Raw genomic sequence first — 12,291 nt, 5'->3', positions numbered from 1 at the left:
ACTACAGTACTACCACCCACGTAGCAGTATCCAAAACAACCCTGATGCGATGAAGCAGAGGGCGGTAGAACCGCTGGCGCAGTACTACCGCAAGGCAGGGATAGTCCAGATTTGGGAAGGCACGGACATATAAAAATACATCTGTGGCAACTTCCGCTGAGTTTAGATCTATGCAAAAATCCGACATGGTAGTACCGCAAGCCAGGAGCGGTACTACCGTATAGGGCGCGGATGTAAAAAAATTGCATCCGCCCCTACTTCCGCTCGTGCTGCTGAGCCAGACCTGAGGCCACGGTACTACCACGGCAGAGAAGCGGTACTACCGTGAGCACCTGTGGTACTACCGCGCCCACGGCCGGTACTACCGCAGGGGCCTATGGTACTACCGCTCTGAGGAGCAGTACTACCGCATGCCCCAGTTCAACATCACTAGAAGTCTTTCCTTTTGCAGAGATTCGGAGAAACGGATGATTCTCCAAAGAGCCAAAGGAAAGGTGGTGCAAAAGGAACAAACGTGTACATGTTGATTCCACCCAAACCTTTTCAACACGGACCCATTCTTAATAGTACGGCTTTCCTACAACTCAAACCACCAAAAAGAAACGTAGAGAAACGCCGTCTTCAATAGTCTTCGAGGGGCACCAAATCATCTTGTGCCTAGACATGATATATCTGAAATGTTCAATGCACACGATTAGCCTGCAAAAGCATTGTCATCAATCACCAAAACTACTAAGGGATAAATATGCCCTTACACCGAGATTTTGCCGCACCCCTCAAATTCTTTTGCGGGCCGGCCACGTTTGCGGGGTCTGTTCGAGCGGGATTTTCCGCACCGACCCATATTTTGGTTGTTATTTTGCGGGTCGGGGCTTTTTGCGGGGTGTGCTAGAGTTGCTCTAAACATTCTTATATACTACATACTACGCGTACATACTCTTCAATTGAATAAATACTACAAACAACATATCATACTCAAGTAAACCAATCTGTGGTTAGATGGTTAGAGGGATAGTGGTATCCCAGCCCACCAGGGTTTAAGTCCTGATGCTTACCTATCAAACGTTGGATTTTTAACACTTCCCTTTCTTTTGGAAAACATTCGATTGTGCTCTCATCCTTGCTAAGAAAATTTGCCATCCTCAAACAATATGCATTGCCACGGAAAATGCTCAATTTACAATGCTCTCCCAGCGAGCATTTTGGTTATCAAAATCCTGTTAGTGTCCCCCTTTTCACCGGACGTGCTACTCACAAATTCCACCTCAAAAGACACAGATGTATGAGTTACAAACCACTTTAAAATATAAATTTTACGGTGTACTTTATATGACATGCATCTTGTATATTGTTGAGCGTACCAATGCTCAAAGTATGGGAACACATTATTTCACGGTGACAACAGATGGGAGCACAACATCGTCGCCAAAGATGGGAAGAAAAGCAGGGCAAGCAGGGGCAAGCAGGCTCTCTCACGACTAGTATGAAGGAGAGGCATGTGGGCGAGCAAATTGTTTTGGGTCATTAGCGCGGCGACGGTGGGAGAGGCGGTTTAGGGATCCTTGCCATTGGATCAATGATCGTGTGGTTAAAACTCTGTCTCAGCAACAAAAAAACTTTATCTTTTTATAGAAAGGTTAAAGGAAGCATTACTATATATATATCATGTAAACGTAAGGAAGGCCCAAACAAATTGCATATCATCATCACAATCATCTGCATTACCCAAACACATCTCAACAGAAAATCCACCAAATTTCAATCCATTACCATCCACTGTCCTCTCACAAACCGGATGATGCAGTGAGAGTAGAAATGTTGTTGCATGGGCACAGCACAACTTGCCAAAAGCTGCCAGTGATAGATAACCTACTTAACTACAACTCTGAGTTCTAGAGTCTTAAGATCGTCACCAAGATGGCACATTGAGTCACTGTTTCAAGCTAGCAAAATGCAGGCACTACTGACTAAGAGGGTCTCTAACCATCCATCTACGAAAACGCCAAAAAAGAAGGGCTTCGGTTTCGTGACGCGCGGGCGGGCATCACTTCTTCTTCAGTTCCATCGCCTCCCTGAAAAGAACAAGTCCATCAGATCATCAAACATAACCAACCACTCAGCTAGCACAACCAGTCAGTCAATTTGACAAGGCAACCATGCTTCTGATCTAGTACATGTATGTTGCACAAACCACATATATATGGAGTGCATTTCTGTCACCTCGACGACAGGAGTGGGTAAATGGTGGGGGTCTCTTCCTTACATACCAGAACAATTTGTCCATCTCATCATTCTCGGGGTCCAGCTCCACGCCGCCCGACAGCTCCTCACAAGCTTTCTCATAGTCCTGGAAGAAATGGAGACAGAGTTCAGATCAACGGCATCCCAGATGAAAGCAGTAGTACTTATCAGAATGCAAAAATGCTACTCTCAGACAAACAAAGAAATGTAAAAATGCTTTGGTCTCCAAAAAGAAGAAAGTGCACCTTTAGCAGCATCAGAGCTTGTCCGCGGCGAAGGCGCGCCTCCGCCCACTCCGGGCACCTCCTCTTGCATCTGGTTGCATCCTCCAAAGCCTTCTGTCCGTCACCAAGCTGAAGCCAGCAGCGGCTCCTACTCGCGAGCATCTTGCCATCAGAAGGATCAACTTTCAGTGCCTGCGCCCAACCAAGCAGCATGCATGTGTCAACACATATACCGACTGAAGTTATGATAGCAAATTTTCCAAGAGATAAAATAAAACTGCAAATGGATAGCAAATAAAGGGCAGACACGTCATTGCAGATTAATACGGACCCGGCCGCAAGATCCTACTGAATCATCAAAATAAGTCATGAACATAAATATCTACTCAATAGAGGCATGTGCTCTATGCCTGCACTTATCCAAGGCCTATCCAAGAATTAATACTTCATGTCATTTTTTTGTCATTGCAACTTCTGCAGCAATTCTCCTGTAAAATAGGTTACTCGCTGGTTTTGTGGTTTACACTTCAGACAGTAAGCTACATCCAAGGAGATGATGATGATACTAGCCATTTAACAGATTATAACTTTATACAATGTATCTGCATGTAGAACATTTCACACTTCACAGATTATCTTTATAAAATATAGAGCAACACAATACTGTACTGTACCTGTGTGTAGAACTCTGATGCCTTTGTGTAATCCTGCTTTTCAAATGCTTCATCCCCTTTTCGTTTCAGGTCAGACTTCCTTGTGTTAAGAACATCCTCATCCTGAGCAAATTCGAATAACTTCAGTCATACATACGGAAGTATGATGCGTGCAACAATAATATAGCACTGATTGAGGATTTAATGCATTCAAAGGACAATTATATACATTCAATGTCTTTTTCCATTGGGGAATGGCACTTATTTTCCCCATGGTGGCATACCTGCAGCTGCATCCTCTCCAGTTTGGCATGATTAATTATCCCATCAATGCTCCAGTCTGCCACAGTTGAGATTGGGGAGGTGACAGCAAACAGAAGCTCAACGTCTTCCCGTGTACCATACACAGCAGCTAACTCTATCGGCATTCTACCACACTGTCAAGCAAAAGAAGAAAGCTTGCTAAGGAATACTGAAAAGTGAAGATTGAAAAACATAAAAGACAAGATAATGAATCCTTGGTAGTCTAAGAATCGCTATGCTCGCCAAAGGGATGACGCAAAAGGATGTAATAATACAACCAAACAGATGCCTAATAAAGCTAGTACTAGCCAATAATGTAGCTTGTACCCCTTGTTTCTATCCCAAACTATTAGTTTGGTAACGTTAAGATTGGCCAAGATAGTACACTATAACTTTCTGTGCATATCTGACCACGACAAGAGTATAGATGTCAAATGAAAAAGGAAACATTTACAAGCTTGTGTTAAAATGCAACTGATAGTAGTCAAACTAATCATACCACAGATTACTGCTAAACATGCATATCCTTAATTCAAAATCAGCCCATTCAGTAGATAGTATCCTATAGCTTTATGTGCATATCTGACCACGACAAGAAAATAGATGACAAATGAAAAAGGAAACATTAACAGGCTTCTATTAAAAGGCAATTGATAATAGTCAAACTAATCATACCACAGAGTACCGACAAACATATACATATCCCAAATGCTGTAAAACTCAAACAATTTTTTGTACGAAACTATACTTCGCTTTCACCATCGGTTCCCCCATTACATATAGACTTGTACCACCATATTTTGCAGAAACTATAAGTACTAGAACTACCAAGTCAATCAGCTCACAACGAATTTGTGTGGAAAACAAGAGACAAGGTCACCTCATCAGGACGATTTGGGTCTGCACCAGCCTCCAGCAAGCACTTAACACATTCAGTCAAGCCTTCGCTTGCAGCTCTTGCCAAGCAATTATTGGCATCATTCACATTAGCTCCAGCCTACCAAAATGTACATGCGGAAGATCAGTAGATAAACATATAGTCTCTCCATATAAATTGAAGATCAGAACAGATATGAGCAACCGTAACATCAGTATTTACTCATAGATAAGCACATCTTGCAAGGAAAAGCAGATTAGTAGACAATTCCATACCTGAACCAATAACTTCACACAAGGCGTGGAAGCACTAAGCAATGCGGCCTTTAGAGGTGTTACTAGATTAGAAGTCACAACCTTGTTGACCTGTAAAAAACAAGACTGTCATAAACATTTGCATGCCGTGGTAATGACAGGGTCCTTGAGACAACTACTTTCAAGTAAAGCAAATGCAACATAAGTTGGGTCAGCAGATAGAAAAAAAAAGGGTGCAAGCACATTACATCTGCATGGTGTTCCAACAGAACCTCCACAGTGCTCTCATGCCCTTTAACAGCAGCAAGATGGAGTGGTGTCCCGTGTTCTGAGCTGCCGTTAACGTCGGCTCCTCTAGCAAGCAGCAACTTTATCTGAGCTGCCGTTAACGTCGGCTCCTCTAGCAAGCAGCAACTTTACTATTTCACACCTCCCTGAAGACAACAATCAGTATATGGAAAACTGGTGATCACAGTCATAATTGGCAAACAAGCCATCTTTGGCAACCAAGTTTTGAGCAGATACATCACACTAACATACAAACAAGCCATATTTCGCCAAACATGTTTTGAGCAGATAGAGCAAACCAACAAATTTACACTTAATAAGAAATCATAGCTAGGAAGAACAATAAAAGGTCTTCGCGAGCAAGTTTGAATGGCCATAATGGCACAATGCAATGCAAGATTTTTGGATAACAAGTTTCATTGGCAGCAATATTTCTGGATGAATAAGTTTCAGTGGCTAGAATAAAAATACAACAAGGTAACAGTTCATGTCATGACAGTGATGACTAAAGACCCACAAGATATATAGAAGTAAGTAATACAAACAGGCTGACCAGGCTATGGTTTGATAACTTGACCTATACCAAATGAAAACTGAAGATCACTCCTCCCTGAAGATCACAGTATATGGGAAACTGAAGATCACAGTTATAACGTACAAACAAAGGACTTTTGGCCAATTAAGTTTTGAGCAGATAGAGCAAACCAACAATGCTACAATTCAGAAATTATAGGAACAACAACAGAAGGTTGTTGAACAAGTTTGAATGGCCATAATAGCACAATGTAATGTAAAATTTCTGGATGAACAAGTTTGGCTAGGATAAAAATAGCACAGTGTAACAAGTTTGTTCTGAGTTGGCTAGTTGGCTTCTCTAGAGAGCAGCAACTTTACAATTTCACACCTCCCTGAAGATAAAAAACAGTATATGGAAAACTGACGGTCACGATCATAATAGACGAGCAAGGCGTCCCTGGCAACCAAGTTATGAGCAGATAGATCACAGTAATGAACTTTAATAAATATACGGCTCTGCGCATCAGAATGATGCAGAGGCGGGGGGTGATTCTCCTTTTCTAAATAATAATAAGAGCAGACAGAGCAAACCAACAATGCTACACTTGAGAAATCGTAGCTAGGAACAACAACAATAGCACAATTAATGTAATGCAACATTTTTGCATGAACAAGTTTCAACTACAACGTTTCTTGATGAATAAGTTTCAGCGGCTACAATAGAAACACGACGAGGTAACAATTGATGTCATGACAGTGACAAAGACCCACAAAATGTGTAGAAGCAAGCAACTAATATGAACAAGCTGATGGACACGTGCGAAGCGTGCATGACCAGGCTATGGTTTGATCTATACGAAATGGAGAACCGAAGATCACACCTCCCTGAAGATCACAGTGTATGAAAAAACTGAAGATTATGGTGATGATAACATACAAACAAAGGATGTTTGGCCCATCAAGTTTTAAGACAGAAAGAGCAAAACCAACAGTGCGGCAAATCAGAAAATTACAGGAACAACAACAGAAGGCTGTTTAACAAGTTTGAACGGCCACTACAGCACAATTTACGATGTAAAATTTCTGGATGAACAAGCCTCAATGGCTACAGTATTTCTTTGATTGCAATTTTTGTTGTTGTTGATGGCTTAATTACCAAGCTGACCACTTGGTAATGGCTACAGTATTTCTGGATGAACAGGTTCAGTTGCTAGGATAAAAATAGCAGAGTGTAACAAAACACACATGCTCACTTGTAGAGCTCACAATCCAGGTAATTATGGGGGAAACCCAGAACAGAAATGTGTATGACTAGAAATAAAGCAGCAAGTGTTGAAGGTAGCAAGGAAGCGTTTGTGGCAGAGTTAGTGGTGGTATGGCACCTTTCCTTGCAGCGTGATGAAGAACAGTGTCACCGTCGTCCTCTTCCTGGTTGAGGTCGGCGCCATGGTCGAGGAGGTACCTGAGGGCGGGCAGGTTGTTGCCGTCCACGGCGTGCTCCAGCGGCGTCTTCTTGCCTGTCCCACCAGGTAGCGCTAGATTAGGCACATACAGTTGATTGAGCAATGCTGCTGTGTTGGATGCGAAGAAGGGAGGAGAGTGCTTACTTGGGGATGAGTCCCACATGTTGACGTCCATCCTGACGGTCTCGACGAGGTAGCGGCAGGCGGCGAGCTTGCCCTGGCCCCCGACGGCGGCGTGGAGCGCGTTCATGCCGCGGTAGGTGGTGGCCGCCACCGTGGCCTCCTCCCCCGCCTTCCCCTTCCGGTCCCAGCTTCCTGGCGATGTCTGCAAAATCGAACGCCGAACAGATCAGTACTTGGCCGGCGGCGCGGGAGGAAGAAATAGAAACCCCCAAAGGAAAAAAGGCGCCTTTTTTTCCACCGGACGGTGCAAATCGAGGAGATGGAAGAGTCGCGGGTGGGAGGCAAGGACGGACGGACGTACCCTTGAGGCGGCGGACGTTGCCGTAGTGCGCGGCGACGAGGAAGCGCGCCTCCGGGGGCCACGTGTCCTCATCTGCATAAACAGAGAAGGAAGGAAGGAAGGAAGGGAAAAAAAACCATGAGCGATGATGCGATGCGACGACGGACGGGGTCGGCGGGCGGCGGGAGATGGAGACAGGAGACAAGGGTTGGGGCGGCGGCGTACCTTTGCCGAGGAGCTTCTCGAACATGTTGGGCAGCGGGATCTCGAGGAGGTCCATGGCCGCTCTCCCTTTTCCTCCGGCGGCGGCGGCGGGCTAGGGTTTCTCTCCTCTGTCTCTCCCTCTCGCGCGGTGCGCTCTGCTCTGCTCTGGTGGGAGGGAGGGAGAGCTCGAAATGGAACGGTGTCTCTCCCTCTCGCGTGGTGCGCTCTGCTCTGCTCTGGTGGGAGGGAGGGAGAGCAATGGAACGGGGAGAGGGAGAGAAACAGGGGCGGGAAGGGGGGGCAATTTTGACTATTTTGACCTGTGGACGAAATCAATTCACAAAATGAACTGCCCGTGAAACTATTTCACAGCACTGACCCTTTTGTGTAGCGTCCGCCACGCAGGCGCCACACCCTACGGTGCAGCGCCTAGCTCGCGGGCGTTGCACGCCAGTCCACCGTGGCGGTCGTTGGGCCCGCACCCAGCAGTGCAGCGCCTCCTAGCTAGGCGCCACACATGTAATGTGCAGCGCCTAGCGTTCGGGCGCTGCACTATGACTTATCCAGCGGCTGGGCCCCCCTCCCCCCTCCCCCCACCCCACACACCCCAACCCGAGCTTTGCCCCCTCTCCCACTCTCTCCCCCTCTCAAATCCTCTCCCAAAACTTGCAAATTTGAAGAATTTGTCCGTGGATTTCGAAGTCATACCCTCCCTGAAGGTAATCTTCTCCGATCCCTTGTTTTGATCCAAGTAATGCTAGTTTGGAAAACCCTAGTTTTGTTTGGATCTAGAGATTTGCATGGAGATGTGAGATCTTTGTTTGCCAATTTCCTATGATTAGGCTTTGTTAGTATGTTAGGGTTATTCTTATGGGTGTTCTTATGTTGGTGCTAGGGTTATGGTTAGGGTTATTGTTAGGGTTATGGTTAGGTTTAGGGTTATGGTTAGGGTTAGGGTTAGGGTTGTTGTTTGATATATATGTATTAGGGTTTGTATTCCGTGTTAATCCTTAAATTAGTACTCGTGGAAGCAATGTTACGATGTGTTGTTTGAATGCTTATAGGGATGGGAAGAACATGTGTGTTTGTTCATCATGGGGACAAAGACGCCTTCTTGAAAGGCAATATTGAACCGGATCCGGATGAGGTAGATATATTGTTTGTTAGTAGTCCTAGCTATGCGGAGCTCTTGCAACAAGTGAGGAAAGATTTGAATTGGATGGACCCTAGTGATATCGTTGAGTTGGAGGGAAGGCATAATGTAGGTTTTGGAATGCACATCCGTTGGAAGACAATGCGTATCAACTCGGAGCAACGTTGGGTTGCATACAAGGAAACGGTGGCCGATTCACTTGACAAGGCTCTTGAGTTATTTGCAACGAAGAAGGTTGATTCAAATTTGCATTTGGACTTGAACCGGAAACCCTCCCCTTTGGTTGCTAGTAGCCCCCCACCCTTGAAGCGAGATGAAATTGTTGAACCTTTTTTGACCCAAGAAGTGAGGCCAACATTGAGCCCGTTTACAAACAACCAAGATGAAGCTTTGCAAGAGGACAATGATGAGTATGCAGACGATGACAATGAAGTTGATATCCATGACAACAATATGGGTGATCTTGACAAATATCATTTGCAAGAGACAATGGACCATTCCATCCCTTTTTCCCGTGCATATGCATCGGATTCGGATGACGAAGGTCCCGATGAACAAGTTGATGAGGAGGGGTTCACGGTGAAGGAGGCTGAAGCTTTCGAGAAGGTATTCGGTCGGGATCACAAGACACCATTGTTCAAGGATGTTAGTCTCGCGGATGAAGCCGTTGTGGATGGTGGCAAATCTATATCTCTTGGGGTTAGGCCAAGCTCTCACCGTGATTTGGGAGACGACAAGAACCGGATTGGTAAAGGGAGTAAGTTCGAAACCTTCTTGGAATTGAAGATGTGGCTCGACAACTACTCGGTTACGTATTATCGTCCACACAAGGTGGTGCATTCGGACGTCAATGTGCGCTACACGGTTGCATGTGCATGTGAAGATGAAATATGTCCGTGGATTGTGCGTGCAAGACCATGGAAAGGAGGTCCCGCTTGGCACGTAGTGAGTTGTGTGCCAACTCACATGTGCCGAGGCAAAAGGGTGGATGGCAAGATTGTGTCCCAAGACCACAGACAACTCACGTCTGAGTTCATCGCTTACAGGCTCTCCAACTCAATATCCACACTTCCAACAATGAGCGTCCAACATGTCATTGACCTTGTGAAAGCCATATTTCATTACAAGGTGAAGTACGGCAAGGCATGGAAGGCGAAGCAAGCCGCATTTAAGATGTTGTATGGTACTTGGGAGGAAGCATACAACCGAATCCCTAGGTTGTTGTTAGCCATGGCCGCCACAAACCCGGGCATGGTTCATGTTGTCGAGCCTCATGGGCACCAAACAACGGTTTATGAAGGAAAGAAAGTACGAGTATTTGGCCGTGCATTTTGGGCGTTCGAGCAATGCGTGAGGGCTTTCGAACACTGTAGGCCGGTCATCTCCATTGATGGCACGTTCTTGACCGGACAATACAAGGGCACCTTGTTGGTTGCGATAGCAAGTGATGCCAATAATCGGGTGTTGCCATTGGCATTTGCTTTGGTTGAGGCGGAGAACAATGACAACTGGGAGTGGTTTATGCGTCTTTTGAGGACGAAGGTGTTACCCGCTCAAAGGAAAATTTGTGTCATATCGGATCGGCATGCAGGAATTCTTAACGCAGTGGAGATTGACATTCCCGGGCATGCTCCATTGCACCATCGATGGTGCATGAGGCACTTTTGTTCGAACTTCTATAGGGCATGTGGCCTTAAGGAGTTGGCCGATGATCTTCAAGATTGTTGTCTTGCTTTCTCCGAGAAGCGGTTCGCCACTTTGTTGAACAAATTTCTCGCATACAAAAAACTTGATCACGGGGGTCAAGACTTTATGAATAGGCACATTCCCCACCGGAACAAGTGGGCACGTGCTTTTGATGAAGATGGCCGAAGATACGGTCAAATGACAAGCAATATGGCCGAATGCTTCAATAGGGTGCTCAAAGGTGCACGTGGATTACCTGTGACGGCAATAGTTCAATACACATTTGACAAGATGAATGCGTACTTTCTAAAGTACTCAATGAAAACTGATGCACAGATAGCGGGTGAGAACCCGCGCAAGTACAAGTACAAGTTCCCACCCAAGGTTGATGAATGGTTAGAATTTCAATTACGAAAGGCGGACTCAGAAGAAGCTATATTATATGACAATGAAGAGTGGAAGTATGAAGTGAAAGAGCCAGGAGGAACCACAAACGATGGCCGGCAACATGGAGGTCGGGCTTTCAAGGTGTCGTTAACACAATGTGATTGCTCTTGCGGGAGGCCATTGTTGCTTCATCTCCCATGCTCACATTTGTATACCGCCGGTCGCGTTAGAAATGTGGACATCAATCACCCACGCACCGTGAGGGAGTTGGAGTTCTCAATCATGACGGTCAAGAAAACATGGGCTCCCCGCTTTCACCCATACTTTGACCAATCACAATGGCCGGAGTACCATGGAGTTCAACTATGGCCGGATCCGGAGTTGAAGGTTGTTAAACGTGGTAGACGTAAAACAAAGCGTTTTAGAGGCGACATGGACGGATGGGGCCATGGTGGCCGCCGCGAAGCGGGAAACGATCAATTCCAAGAGCCTCGTGAGAGCTCCCGTTGTGGGGAATGCAAAGGTCATGGCCACAACAAAAGAAAATGTACGAAACCAAGGAAAAGGTCCAAGAAAAATGATGCAAGCACTAGCCAACAAGTGCCAAGGCAACCAAGTGGGACCTAACCTAGTGGTAGCCAACAAGTGCCAAGGCAACCAAGTGGGAGCCAACCTAGTGGTAGCCACCAAGTGCCAAGGCAACCAAGTGGGAGCCAACCTAGTTGTAGCCAACAAGTGCCAAGGCAACCAAGTGGGAGCCAACCTAGTGGTAGCCAACAAGTGCCAAGGCAACCAAGTGGGAGCCAACCTAGTGGTAGCCAACAAGTGCCAAGGCAACCAAGTGGGAGCCAACCTAGTGGTAGCCAACAAGTGCCAAGGCAACCAAGTGGGAGCCAACCTAGTGGTAGCCAACAAGTGCCAAGGCAACCAAGTGGGAGCCAACCTAGTGGTAGCCACCAAGTGCCAAGCCAACCTAGTTGTAGCCAACAAGTGCCTAGCCAACCAAGTGGTAGCCAACAAGTGCCAAGCCAACCAAGTGTTAGTCAAAGAGGATCTAGGCAACAAAGAGGTTGGCAACTAGGACTTACAAGAGGCCGTGGTGGTGGTAGTCTAGGCCGTGGTGGTGGTCTTGGCCGTGGTGATGGTCTTGGCCTTGGTGATGGACTTGGCCGTGGTGATGGACAAGGGCAAGGTCGTTATAGAGGAATGTTTGGATACCTCGATGGACCATTTCCGTATGTTGCTCACTAACTATAATGTTTCAAATGTTCTTGTTTTCCATATGTTATTTTTTTTTCATATGTTCCATTTGTTTGTATTGTCTTTACTAACCATTATGTTTCACTCATTGTAGGTATGGCGGCTTCCCAACCCAACAAACCAACAATGAAGGAGGATGACGAAGATGAGATGGCGGGATGGTGGGAGAAGGCTGCGAAGAAGCTTAGAGAGGAGGATGCAGCCAAGCTAAAGAAGAAAAAGGAAGAGGAGCTTGAGGAGAAGAGGAAGGAAGAAGAGAGAGCGTCAAATGCGATGCGCGCTAGGGAGCAAGCATTGGTGAGGAAATGTGAGGAGGCAC

General features: G+C 46.0%; 1 pseudogene; it reads right to left on the bottom strand.

Annotated features, from left to right (window-relative positions):
• Window positions 1-1,698: 1,698 nt before the first annotated feature.
• Window positions 1,699-7,735, bottom strand: LOC125555427 (annotated as a pseudogene).
• Window positions 7,736-12,291: the final 4,556 nt, after the last annotated feature.

This window comes from Triticum urartu, chromosome 5, assembly GCF_003073215.2.
Source record: "Triticum urartu cultivar G1812 chromosome 5, Tu2.1, whole genome shotgun sequence".
Classification (NCBI taxonomy): domain Eukaryota; kingdom Viridiplantae; phylum Streptophyta; class Magnoliopsida; order Poales; family Poaceae; genus Triticum; species Triticum urartu.
The sequence above is the reverse complement of the archived record's forward strand: the minus strand, read 5'-3'. Positions and strand labels throughout refer to the sequence as shown.